Raw genomic sequence first — 14,244 nt, 5'->3', positions numbered from 1 at the left:
CAGGACCTCGGCTTAGCAGGCTGGGTAACTACCGACTGAGCCAGACCGGTCGTCAAAATACAACTCCTATAATACAAAGCTTTTCAGTCGAGTACCATGTTTGGGCCACGAAGCTTGCTGAGTGGCCTAATAGTACGGTACGAGAGTGAAAAAGCTTAATTATATCACTATTGTATACAATACTTTTTCTATGAGTCATCATCTTCATCATCAATGGACGAAAAATATCATCATTCAAGTTAAAATTAATGTTAATAGCGGCGTTCACCGTTGTATCAACATCGAATTACCTGGCACCCAATTGTTTGTAATAACCGTCTCTGAATGGTCGATAACGCGATAGATAAAAAAAAACGTGTTTCAGATGCGGAAAATTTTGCCAGGTATCGCAAATTAGTAAAGAACTTGTACGAAGTTCTATTTTTGAAATTATTACAGTTAACTAAAAGTGAACTGTAATGAAATATTATAGTTGACTAAGTGTCAAAGACTATCTAATACTGAAAAGTCAGCACTTATAGTTTAGTCTGTGGTGTCCTAATTGACAAGTCGACGAGTAGAAAAAACGTTTTATATAACAATACTTGTTGAACATTAACATTTATTAATGCTCTGAAGACGACTGCTGATGTCAGCACTCCTACAGCATATAGGAGATTGGAATTTTTGGAATATATAATATTAGGTTTTTCCCGCGGCTTCGCTCGCGTTAGAAAGAGATAAAAAGTAGTCTATGTTACTCTCCATCCCTTCAGCTATCTCCACTTAAAAAATCAGGTCAATTCGTCGCTCCGTTTTGCCGTGAAAGACGAACAAACAAACAGACACACACCTTCCCATTTATAATATTAGTAGGTATGGATCACCAAACACAGGCACATTCATCGACCCGCAAACCCTCCGAATCGCAGCAGGACTCCGAGTTGGGGCTGATGTGTGTGTTGACCACAGCTGCACCTCTTGCGGGGCCGCAGTTGATCGTCTCGGGCACCACGGACTATCCTGCTCTTCGGGCGCCGGTCGGCTGTCCCGTCACGCGGCACTCAACGACATCTTAAGGCGATCGCTCGTCAGCGCCGGCGTCCCAGCTGCTTTAGAACCCCAGATCGCGCGGGACGACGGCAAGCGCCCTGATGGGATGTCGTTGATTCCCTGGAGGATGGGCCGTGCGCTGGTGTGGGACGCTACCTGCACCGATACGCTGGCAGCGTCCTACATTTCAGCCACCACTAAAAATGCCGGGGCGGCGGCTCACGCCCGAGAGCGTTTTAAAAGAAATAAATATAGCTGTCTCGGCACCAATTACGAATTTGTAGCTTTTGGTGTCGAGACACTCGGTCCGTGGGGTGGCGGTGCGCGCGGGCTCTGCAGAGAACTGGGCAGGCGGTTGAGGAAGTCAACGGGGGACCCTCGCGCGGGCAGTTTTCTCGCGCAAAAGATTGCAATCGCAATGTCGCGGGAATGCTGCCTGCGTGATGGGTACCTTGCCACGTGGGCAAGGTTTATTATTTTAGGTTTTATTTTTAGGTAGTTTTAGTTTATTATTTTAAGTTTTATTTTTAGGTAGTTTTAGTTTATTTCTTTAAGTTTTATTTTGTAAGTAGGTTATTTTCATAAACGATTGTTGTTTTTTTTTAAGTATTAACTAAATAAATGTTGTTCTCCATTAAAAAAAAAAAAAGTAGGTATGGATGTATATGAGAATATGCTTTCAGTAAATTTAGTGCTTTTTTCACGCAATAGTTCTACACTCGAAAAACGTCGTACGATACACGTGCGAAGAGAGAATTCTTAACTCGTATCGATTTAAAACACTTCCTTCTGTCGTGTTTTAATTGATCGCCACTCGTTTCCAGTTAAATGTAATGTAATTTCCTTATTTTTTTTACTAAAATAATTAAACATTAAAACCAAGTTTTAATTGAAATACCATAAAACAGTACCTACTAGATTATTTATCAACAAAAACTTTCAGTGAGTATCTTTTCTTAATTCACTTACTCTATAATTGGGTAGGTGTAGGCACCTACCCTTTTTTTTAAATGGCTTGTCCATTATTGGGACTATTTCGCCAATGTCAAGATGATATGAGCTAATACTAATTAGTGATTTTGGTACGGTAAGTACGACAGTGTACGGAGAGTTAGCACTCGTAAATTGATAGCTAGATTTTACAAGAGCACGTGGACTACCGGCCGTAGACGACAAAAAAGAGGCTAAACGCGTTTCGAGATTAATTCTTCATCAGCTTCTCACTACAGCATTAGTTTACTGCATAATAAGCTATCGATATTACACTTTAAACAACATTAATGAGCAAAAGAAAAAGAAATTATTCACAAATGGATCCAAACCTGATCTAATTATTAGAGCAGAATCTGCCTTCCACCTTCGTACAAATTTATAACATCCAAATTGAACATTTTACAGAAACAACATTTTCTTTACAGCGTATCGGACGTGTCTAAAGTGCCAATATCGGAGCCGTCAATAAATATTGACGTAATACGGCACGTACGCGTACAATGTATAGAAAATGCGAATTTTATGGTCCTGGGAGGAAATAGTACACACGTCAATCACAGTACTAAAATTGTACAATAAGATCTGAGAACGCACTGTGGATTGTCTAAAATGAGAAAAATTACACCTATATTTTCCACATTTTGAAGTGAGACTCGTTAACTCTCAGTGTTCCCAACTCGAATTTTGAAATACCTCTTCCTATTTTGATTTCCACATTACGAAGTTTCACTTCTTTCGCTCGGAGGGTAACTATACTTTTTAATATTGTGGCTAGTCGCTTCTTTAATTATTTATTAGTAATTTACTCATTTACTTGTAGATAGCTACATTTTTTCCCCTAAAACTACAGTAAGTAATTTCATTTTTAATTAAATAAAAACGCGGACTAAAAATCTCATGTGACATTGCACCGTAAATTCCATATATAATAGTTCTTTCTAAAAATTTGCTACGTTAGAAGTTAAAATTTTGTACCGTTACGAACTTACGATGTTAAATTTAGTATCTGCCTGCGACTCAGTACATTTTTATTTTGTAGACCTATAAATTAATTTTAATTTGTTTACATTTCACAATTGAATGTAAAATGTCTTGCTACAAAATTTCTTCTAACCAAAAAAAAGGGTTTAAAGTGACAAAATTAATATGTAAAATGCCTTTTTTACTAACGATAAACTATCGACATAGCTACAATGGAAAAATGATAAATATTAGTTTTAATTTAATTTGTAAGTAAACTTTAATTTTTTTTTTATATAGTTTTCATGTAGTTAGTCGATATAAAGCTTTAAATTCAATGTTAGCTTTAATTACCGGGTAATGTTATGTATACCTATTTAAATACCTATAGCGTTATATTGAGGATACTGCTTTTAGTAAAAAAAATGATTTTAATTATAAGTGACTTTCCGTTACAGAAAAGTTCTTATGGTTCAAGTGTAATCGTACAAAATTCTAAAAATAATATAGTCACTACATAGAGGTTAAACTGACATATTCAAAATAAATATTAAAATACACCGACGTGCTCATACTGTGCACATACACACGAGTCTAGCCGTTGCAAACACTCATGCCTGATGACATGTCTCTATATGACGCGAAAATGGTTGCCCATCGCGATATAGTAACGTGAGTGCATCCGTACATTTAAATATTTAAAATTTCCACATGAATCATAAGGACATTTTAAGCATGTTACGCCACATATGGTTCTTTCATTGTTATAATATTTACATATCATCCAGCTTCAATTTCATTCAGTTTATATAGATACTTCTTATCACTAAGTACGTCTTTCATATTTAAAGTCACTTGTGGATAGAACGCGATTAATTATTATTATTAATTTGACTTTTTTTCGACGTTTGGACCAGGTTGCACCGGCCGTGGTCACGGAATACTGACGTTCCAGCAAAATGTCAATAAAGTTGTTAATAACACGAAACTATCCGAAACGTCGAAACGTCGGGGTGAAGGTCAAAATATAAAAGAATGTTAATTGATCGCGTTTGACCAGGGGCCTATTGCATAACAATTTACAACTCATATTACAAGCGGTAGTCCCCCTCCAATTCATTTTATAAGAAAGAGAGTTCCGCTTGTAATACAAGTTGTAAATTGTTATGCAATAGGCCCCTGTATGTGACTTTAAATATGTGTACAATACGCGAGAATTTAAATTTGTACGTCTTAGTTATTAAATAAACAAGTACTAGGTAAACTTTTCACAAAAAAATTAGGAATATTAGAGATATTTCATTTTGCCCGTCGGTGTAACCGTGGCTTTTAAAAAACCTAAATAAAAAAAAAATCAAATTTGCCTTAGGCCGTACTAATTATTTGGTAACATTTTTGTATACTTTAAAATTATTATATTTTTAGACAAAAATGAATACCTATAAGTTATTAATTATTATATCTATATTTATATTGTCAGTTTAATATATTAGAGCGATGATCAGTTTTTTTTTATTTAGGATAAAAAAATGTGCGATTTGTGAGAAAAGGGACGTTTGGGCAATTTTTTTTTGTGAAACTTTGTCTTGTATTTATGATTACTTGTATCATTTTAAATATCTTGAGCATTTTTATTCCCTAAAGTTCCTTTTCCAATGGTACATCACATTTGATAGCTCTAATATGTTACTGGCTGCCCCTAGAATACATCTAGCATCATCGATGCTACACACAGCTCATGTGTGGGAGCGAGACACCGCTATACACACATATAGCGCTCTCACTCACTCACATAGCGTATCTTAATGTACACACGTTTTATATTTTAACACTTGTTGAAACTCTGCTACTTTGAATGTTGTCTCTAGACTATCAATATAGCGTTCAGTGTTTTTGAGAATTGTGTTTTATTTACAAATCCGTCCTATTTTAAAAACTACTCAGGAAAATTATGATAATAGGGAATGGACCATACTATTTTCAGAAAAGGTTCGGGTTTTTTTTTTTTTAATCAGTGACTTCTGACTCTTCTGAGTCCAGTCCCTGATGATACGGGCGGCTGAATTCAATTAATCAGTTTTTTTTCCCGTAAGTATGCATAGATAATAGGTTCGGTTTAGCTCTCGATTCGGCTAGACATTCAATTTCAATTTTTCAATTTATTTATTTCCTTAGTAAATAATTATAACTTTACAGTGGGTATGTTGTACATAAAGATAGGGTAGGAAACAATTCCTCCGTACTAGTAAAAACTGTATGACGGCAGGAAGCACCACCTCTCCCGGATTAGGTACGTAAAAAATAATCTTAGACAAGACGCAATATACAAGACAATAGGTGTCTATGCACAATTAGTTATAGGATACAAAAATTATCTGTTTAAGGTATGAAAATAATATACAGGAAGTAGATGTAGGTGTTATGAGTATGTGTGTCAGTGTGTGTGTGTGTGTGTGTGTGTGTGTGTGTGTGTGTGTGTGTGTGTGTGTGTGTGTGTGTGTGTGTGTGTGTGTGTGTGTGTGTGTGCGTGCGTGCGTGCGTGCGTGCGTGCGTGCGTGCGTGCGTGCGTGCGTGCGTGCGTGCGTGCGTGCGTGCGTGCGTGCGTGCGTGCGTGCGTGCGTGCGTGCGTGCGTGCGTGTGCGTGCGTGCGTGCGTGCGTGCGTGCGTGCGTGCGTGCGTGCGTGCGTGCGTGCGTGCGTGCGTGCGTGCGTGCGTGTGTGCGTGTGTGTGTGTGTGTGCGCGCGCGCGCGCATGTGTGTATTACTGTTACCACTAGTGAGATTCTAAAGACCACAAGGCTATTATGTATGGATGTATAGAAGTAAGTACCCATTATGCAGAATTTGTGAAAAACACAACGTTAGAAATATTGTTATTATAAATCTTGAATGTAGTATATTTTGCTCATAAGCTTGTTCAACCTTCGTGCCTTGATACCCTCGCAACGCTCAAGATTACACTTTTTGAACATTGGAATCCTTCGCTTGCTCGAGTATCAATATTGGCACGTGCGGTTAAACAACTACATTATCTTGGTTAGAAATTCAAATTTCGATAGGACCGACATTGACGATATAAGGTGTATTAGGGTAATTTCTAAAGGGGAATCTTGACATGATGGAAAGAGTGGTGATTTTTATGCGACTTTCGAAATTAGATGACTTTCGGAATTAGGTACTCTAATGCATTACTTAGTCTATCTATCAAAATGGAAATTAACTCACGCCAAATAAAGTACTTCGAATATCTTAATCAATCGCAGTATACTTCTCCTTTAATTGTAAAGTTTATATGGCTATACTTTATTAAATTAAGGTGACGGACCCAATCATGGACAGTTTAAGAAAAAAATTCGCCTGTTTTTGATATTTCACTGATAAATGTAAAAATTCTACCGCCAAGCGTGTTAAATCTTGAATGTCCTATCCTTCTTCTACATTTCGAGCGTATTGCAGAATAGATACTCCTATTGGTTTCTTCATAGTTAACAAATTAAAACTAGGTGTTTTTTCTCCAATTATGGACGGCAGTTCTCCAGTAATGGATCCCCCATTATGGACAGTGAAATAAATTTAAAATTTTACTTTTAAAGCCAACCGATACGCAATGAGTCAATTTTATACACCATAAATACAATTAGTTTGGGTTATTTTAACATAGGATGGTTTCTTGTAAATTTTGGTTTTGTAAATTGTTCCTTGTCCATCATAGGAGGTAGGCAGTTTTTCGGGTCCAGTAATGGACACTCGCAAAATAGCGTCATTTCTTTATATCTTTGGAGCAACAAACTAGTATGTTTTATACCTTATCTCATGCTTAATGCAGTAAGTAAAACGCATTCAAGATTACACCGTGCGTTATTTTTTTATTATTTTATACATGAACTCATCTCTCTTAGCAACATTACTAAGAATTCGTCTTGATATTTTTTTCAGTAAACTGGTGAATTTTATCTTGTCTCTAAATCCTTCAGAAATAACCGAATTAATTGAAACTTCAAAATGAAACAGCTCTACAACTCTAGTTTATGGTACATAGCCGTCAGTTTTTAGAAACTTATTTTAGATATTTATTTTTAAGGATTTGTGTTTTTTTGTCCATAATGGCATCACCGTCCATTATGGGGTATTTTACCTTAGTTAAGTACTTATTGGAATTATGAATTTAAAGGAAAACATACTTTAATTTTTTAATGAAGTTATCTCAAATATTGACATTCCTGATCTCAGAGTAATCACAATTTTGATTACCTAAACCAGAGACTAATTATGAATATAGATTGCAATTTGCAATAGGGATTTAAAATATAACGATGATTTTATCTTATACTTTACGACAACAGTCTTATATAGGTACATATAAAAATAAATAAGTAAATAAATATTGGGGGACACCTTACACAGATCAACCTAGCCCCAAACTAAGCAAAGCTTGTACTATGGGTACTAGGCGACGATATACATACATACGTATATAGATAAATATATACATAATTATTATACATAGAAACATCCATGACTCAGGAACAAATATCTGTGCTCATCACACAAATGCCCTTACCGGGATTCGAACCCGGGACCGCGGCTTAGCAGGCAGGATCACTACCAACTACGCCAGACCGGTCGTCAATATTTAAATGTTCCTTCTCTTGTGTAACCTTCTTTCTATTTATTATCTTATTAATTTTTATATGAATATTATTTTTTTAAACCAAATTTTGACGTGTAAAATGGCTTTACAAATAAATGAATCGAGGATGCCGAAAAAGGGCGAAAAAAACATAAGTAGTTAGGCGAAGTTGTATCGCGGGGACGCTAAACGTCTATGAAGTTTTTCGAAGACACATAATTAAAAGCATACGAAGAATTATACTATGGGTGCTAAGCGACGATATACATACTTAAATAGATAAATACATACTTATATATATACTAGCTTTTGCCCGCGGCTTTGCTCGCGTTAGAAAGAGAAAAAATATAGCCTATGTCACTCTCCATTCCTTCAACTATCTCCACTTGAAAAATCACGTCAATTTATCGCACCGTTTTGCCGTGAAAGACGGACAAACAAACTGACAAACACACTTTCCCTTTTATAATATTAGTATGGATATAGAAACATCCATGACTCAGGAACAAATATCTGTGCTCATCACACAAATGCCCTTACCGGGATTCGAACCCGGGACCGCGGCTTAGCAGGCAGGGTCACTACCGACTGAGCCAGACCGGTCGTCAAAGACGCAATAAGCAATATGATCCACATCCACTCGTACACTGCTTTAATTAGGCACAGAGCGAATACAGATTGACAGTCTATACTACAAACTAGTCTATGTACCTGTAGCCAATCGTGCTCTGTTTGACACGAGAAATTAGCATTAAATTTCTCGACTAAACTTCCTATAGATTCGCAATAACTTCAACAAAGCTACAAGTCAAATAAATTAGATTGCCCCCTGCGTGCAATGAACAAGTTTCGAAATTAACGTCTCAGAGGAAAACAAGGAGATACGGGAACTTAAAAAAGTTCTTCCTTGCATTATCCCATTTCTATAGCTTGGGGTCCGCCATGGCATTAAACCCGAGAGCGTTGGCGTTTGCACCAGTTTTTAGAGAGCGACTGTAATCACGCCTTAATAAATTCGACTCAGAGGGTAAGGCACTAGTGCCGTAGCCGAATGTTATGGCATTTCTGCGACGCGAAACGAAAACGAAACGCCGCGAAAGGTAGTCTGGCTCTGTCGCGCCAATACGCAAGAGCGATAGAGATGGATATCTACGAGCGTTTCGTGTCGTGAGCGTTTGTGCCATTCGGCTACGTACCCCCGCAGGCAATTATGGTCGCGCGATAAATGATAAAAACATCTGGCCGTCAGCACGGGAAGCATGGTCGCGCGATAGACGATAAAATAGCAGGCCGTCCCTATCGCACTATTAGTAAGTGCGATAGGGACGGCCTGCTATTTTATCGTCTATCGCGCGACCTGCTACTGGCTACTGGTCCCTTTTTAAAATCTTCATATATTTTGGAGCCTTGGTCCATGGGGCTACGCCGGCTCCCTTAGGCCACTTCACAGCATTAACAATTTAATAAATATACAAACTCATTATAAAAAAAAATTCAGAACAAAAGTAGAAAATAAAACAACCGAATTGTATATTCATTGTATTGATATCACTTTTCTGATCATTATTATTATTTCTTTTTTTAATGTATAAAATAGCATCAATTTCCTTTGATCAAGTTAGACATCATTTTATTGGAATTTTATTTGAAAGATTGTATTTTTTATTTATTTTTTACATAATTGTAACAGTGTTTGACAGTGTATGATTAGCACCAATAAATGTATCTATCTATGAAAGAAACTATGTACAAATTCAGCAGTCTTTGACAGGGGTACCGCGAGAATTGAATGGAACATCCCTATTTCGATCATCGTGTATTTTATAGTTCATTGCTCGGCGACGATCTAAGTAATAACTCGCTCGGGCTATGATCGCGAGTTTTTGATCATTCACAGTTACCTGCTTAGTTTCATTAGATTTACATTGGATATAGACCGCAATTATCTTTTTGATTTTTGTCGAGCTCCCGATAAGTTGACGCAGTTACCTACATGCATCAGATCATGCTCTACAATCCAAGTCAATACTCCTAGCCTAATAAATGAATACTTAGGTGTACCTAGAATTGTTTTGCTATTATAATTGTCTGTGATGAAACATTTTCTTCAATCTAATGAAGTAAATAAATATAAGAATAAGAAGTATGTATTCCAGCAACAGCAACCAGCAGCCCCTCGGGACTAACTCGGAGAATAAATCAGAACTCACGCCGCGTCTCAGTTACATTGTCGTCTGGAGTAACGCCTATCGTAAACTCTACAAAGAAATAAATATACGCAAATAATAGTATTTTATACAATCGTGATATAATAAATAAATAAATAATAAAATAAATATTGGGGACACCTTACACGGATCAACTTAGCCCCAAACTAAGCAAAGCTTGTACTATGGGTGCTAAGCGACGATATACATACTTAAATAGATAAATACATACTTAAATACATAGAAAACATCCATGACTCAGGAACAAATATCTGTGTTCATCACACAAATAAATGCCCTTACCGGGATTCGAACCCAGGACCTCGGCTTAGCAGGCTGGGTAACTACCGACTGAGCCAGACCGGTCGTCAAAATACAACTCCTATAATACAAAGCTTTTCAGTCGAGTACCATGTTTGGGCCACGAAGCTTGCTGAGTGGCCTAATAGTACGGTACGAGAGTGAAAAAGCTTAATTATATCACTATTGTATACAATACTTTTTCTATGAGTCATCATCTTCATCATCAATGGACGAAAAATATCATCATTCAAGTTAAAATTAATGTTAATAGCGGCGTTCACCGTTGTATCAACATCGAATTACCTGGCACCCAATTGTTTGTAATAACCGTCTCTGAATGGTCGATAACGCGATAGATAAAAAAAAACGTGTTTCAGATGCGGAAAATTTTGCCAGGTATCGCAAATTAGTAAAGAACTTGTACGAAGTTCTATTTTTGAAATTATTACAGTTAACTAAAAGTGAACTGTAATGAAATATTATAGTTGACTAAGTGTCAAAGACTATCTAATACTGAAAAGTCAGCACTTATAGTTTAGTCTGTGGTGTCCTAATTGACAAGTCGACGAGTAGAAAAAACGTTTTATATAACAATACTTGTTGAACATTAACATTTATTAATGCTCTGAAGACGACTGCTGATGTCAGCACTCCTACAGCATATAGGAGATTGGAATTTTTGGAATATATAATATTAGGTTTTTCCCGCGGCTTCGCTCGCGTTAGAAAGAGATAAAAAGTAGTCTATGTTACTCTCCATCCCTTCAGCTATCTCCACTTAAAAAATCAGGTCAATTCGTCGCTCCGTTTTGCCGTGAAAGACGAACAAACAAACAGACACACACCTTCCCATTTATAATATTAGTAGGTATGGATCACCAAACACAGGCACATTCATCGACCCGCAAACCCTCCGAATCGCAGCAGGACTCCGAGTTGGGGCTGATGTGTGTGTTGACCACAGCTGCACCTCTTGCGGGGCCGCAGTTGATCGTCTCGGGCACCACGGACTATCCTGCTCTTCGGGCGCCGGTCGGCTGTCCCGTCACGCGGCACTCAACGACATCTTAAGGCGATCGCTCGTCAGCGCCGGCGTCCCAGCTGCTTTAGAACCCCAGATCGCGCGGGACGACGGCAAGCGCCCTGATGGGATGTCGTTGATTCCCTGGAGGATGGGCCGTGCGCTGGTGTGGGACGCTACCTGCACCGATACGCTGGCAGCGTCCTACATTTCAGCCACCACTAAAAATGCCGGGGCGGCGGCTCACGCCCGAGAGCGTTTTAAAAGAAATAAATATAGCTGTCTCGGCACCAATTACGAATTTGTAGCTTTTGGTGTCGAGACACTCGGTCCGTGGGGTGGCGGTGCGCGCGGGCTCTGCAGAGAACTGGGCAGGCGGTTGAGGAAGTCAACGGGGGACCCTCGCGCGGGCAGTTTTCTCGCGCAAAAGATTGCAATCGCAATGTCGCGGGAATGCTGCCTGCGTGATGGGTACCTTGCCACGTGGGCAAGGTTTATTATTTTAGGTTTTATTTTTAGGTAGTTTTAGTTTATTATTTTAAGTTTTATTTTTAGGTAGTTTTAGTTTATTTCTTTAAGTTTTATTTTGTAAGTAGGTTATTTTCATAAACGATTGTTGTTTTTTTTTAAGTATTAACTAAATAAATGTTGTTCTCCATAAAAAAAAAAAAAAAAGTAGGTATGGATGTATATGAGAATATGCTTTCAGTAAATTTAGTGCTTTTTTCACGCAATAGTTCTACACTCGAAAAACGTCGTACGATACACGTGCGAAGAGAGAATTCTTAACTCGTATCGATTTAAAACACTTCCTTCTGTCGTGTTTTAATTGATCGCCACTCGTTTCCAGTTAAATGTAATGTAATTTCCTTATTTTTTTTACTAAAATAATTAAACATTAAAACCAAGTTTTAATTGAAATACCATAAAACAGTACCTACTAGATTATTTATCAACAAAAACTTTCAGTGAGTATCTTTTCTTAATTCACTTACTCTATAATTGGGTAGGTGTAGGCACCTACCCTTTTTTTTAAATGGCTTGTCCATTATTGGGACTATTTCGCCAATGTCAAGATGATATGAGCTAATACTAATTAGTGATTTTGGTACGGTAAGTACGACAGTGTACGGAGAGTTAGCACTCGTAAATTGATAGCTAGATTTTACAAGAGCACGTGGACTACCGGCCGTAGACGACAAAAAAGAGGCTAAACGCGTTTCGAGATTAATTCTTCATCAGCTTCTCACTACAGCATTAGTTTACTGCATAATAAGCTATCGATATTACACTTTAAACAACATTAATGAGCAAAAGAAAAAGAAATTATTCACAAATGGATCCAAACCTGATCTAATTATTAGAGCAGAATCTGCCTTCCACCTTCGTACAAATTTATAAGTAACATCCAAATTGAACATTTTACAGAAACAACATTTTCTTTACAGCGTATCGGACGTGTCTAAAGTGCCAATATCGGAGCCGTCAATAAATATTGACGTAATACGGCACGTACGCGTACAATGTATAGAAAATGCGAATTTTATGGTCCTGGGAGGAAATAGTACACACGTCAATCACAGTACTAAAATTGTACAATAAGATCTGAGAACGCACTGTGGATTGTCTAAAATGAGAAAAATTACACCTATATTTTCCACATTTTGAAGTGAGACTCGTTAACTCTCAGTGTTCCCAACTCGAATTTTGAAATACCTCTTCCTATTTTGATTTCCACATTACGAAGTTTCACTTCTTTCGCTCGGAGGGTAACTATACTTTTTAATATTGTGGCTAGTCGCTTCTTTAATTATTTATTAGTAATTTACTCATTTACTTGTAGATAGCTACATTTTTTCCCCTAAAACTACAGTAAGTAATTTCATTTTTAATTAAATAAAAACGCGGACTAAAAATCTCATGTGACATTGCACCGTAAATTCCATATATAATAGTTCTTTCTAAAAATTAAAACTACGCCCAAGTGTTGCCAGTGCGCTACATTTTCCCCGTTTTTATTTAAACAAAATGCAAATATGTCTGAATATTAGTTTTTTTTTTAATAACACGCGAGCGGCGGTCACGTCGCGAGGACCCTAATATTGTCACGGGTGTTTGGCGCAATGGCCGCTCGCTAGGGTTGTCAACTTAAAGAAAATAATTACTTTTGAGTTTATATTTCATTATCTTAGAGTCAGGCCAAGATATGTCCGCAACGATTTTGATATCGCTGCCTCTACAATGGTTAGGCACGAGTAAAAGTGTCATAATTTCATCAAAATCTGTCGTTTAAGATAACATTTGTGCAAGCTTGAGGCTCTCAAAATCTTGGAATATGTCTGGAACAGTAGGTACTTAGAAAACTACAGCAGAATTTTGCAAAACTTAAAAAAATACAGCTTTAGATTTTAGCTAATTTTATTCCGAAGAAATGCAGAATTGCGAACAGGAATAATCGCTAATGTGCATAGTGTGTTGATAATAGACTTTACTTAATTCATATCATCTTTAGTTTTATTTCCCCATACAGCACAAATTGTTTGATTCAGATTCATTTATATCTTAATAAGTATTACATGTTTTTATTACAACCGAATATAAAAATGAATACATATTAAGAAATAATTTGGTAACTTATAACTACTTACCGAAAACATTCCTATTTCCTCGACGTGACAGCCCTAACTGACACCCGTGCGTATTGTCCCGAGCGCGTTTAATAAAAAGTTTTGCAGAATATTAGGGTCGCTAATAATCCCCAGATTATGTGATAAAGGCCGGCAGCATTCCGCACTGCACGTGTACAGAATAGCATCCCTTTGTCTGAGATACTATCGTGTCCTGAAGTCAAACAATGCCAAAAATCTTTAGGTTTCAGGATGTGTACCAAGTCAACGTGTGATTGAATTGAATATTATTTTTCTGTGTCTATGTGGGCATAATTATAAATATACGAGTTTAATTATGCACAGTATAATCTAGGACAGATATTCAACACAGGAAGCCTACACTTATTCAATAAATCACTGTCTTGGTTGGGTAGGTATTGAACCCATGACCAGATCCAACCTGCCAAGACGACTAGCGACATCTAACGTT

The sequence above is a fragment of the Leguminivora glycinivorella genome, chromosome 11 (assembly GCF_023078275.1).
Source record: "Leguminivora glycinivorella isolate SPB_JAAS2020 chromosome 11, LegGlyc_1.1, whole genome shotgun sequence".
NCBI classification, from domain to species: domain Eukaryota; kingdom Metazoa; phylum Arthropoda; class Insecta; order Lepidoptera; family Tortricidae; genus Leguminivora; species Leguminivora glycinivorella.
Note: the sequence above shows the minus strand (reverse complement) of the source record.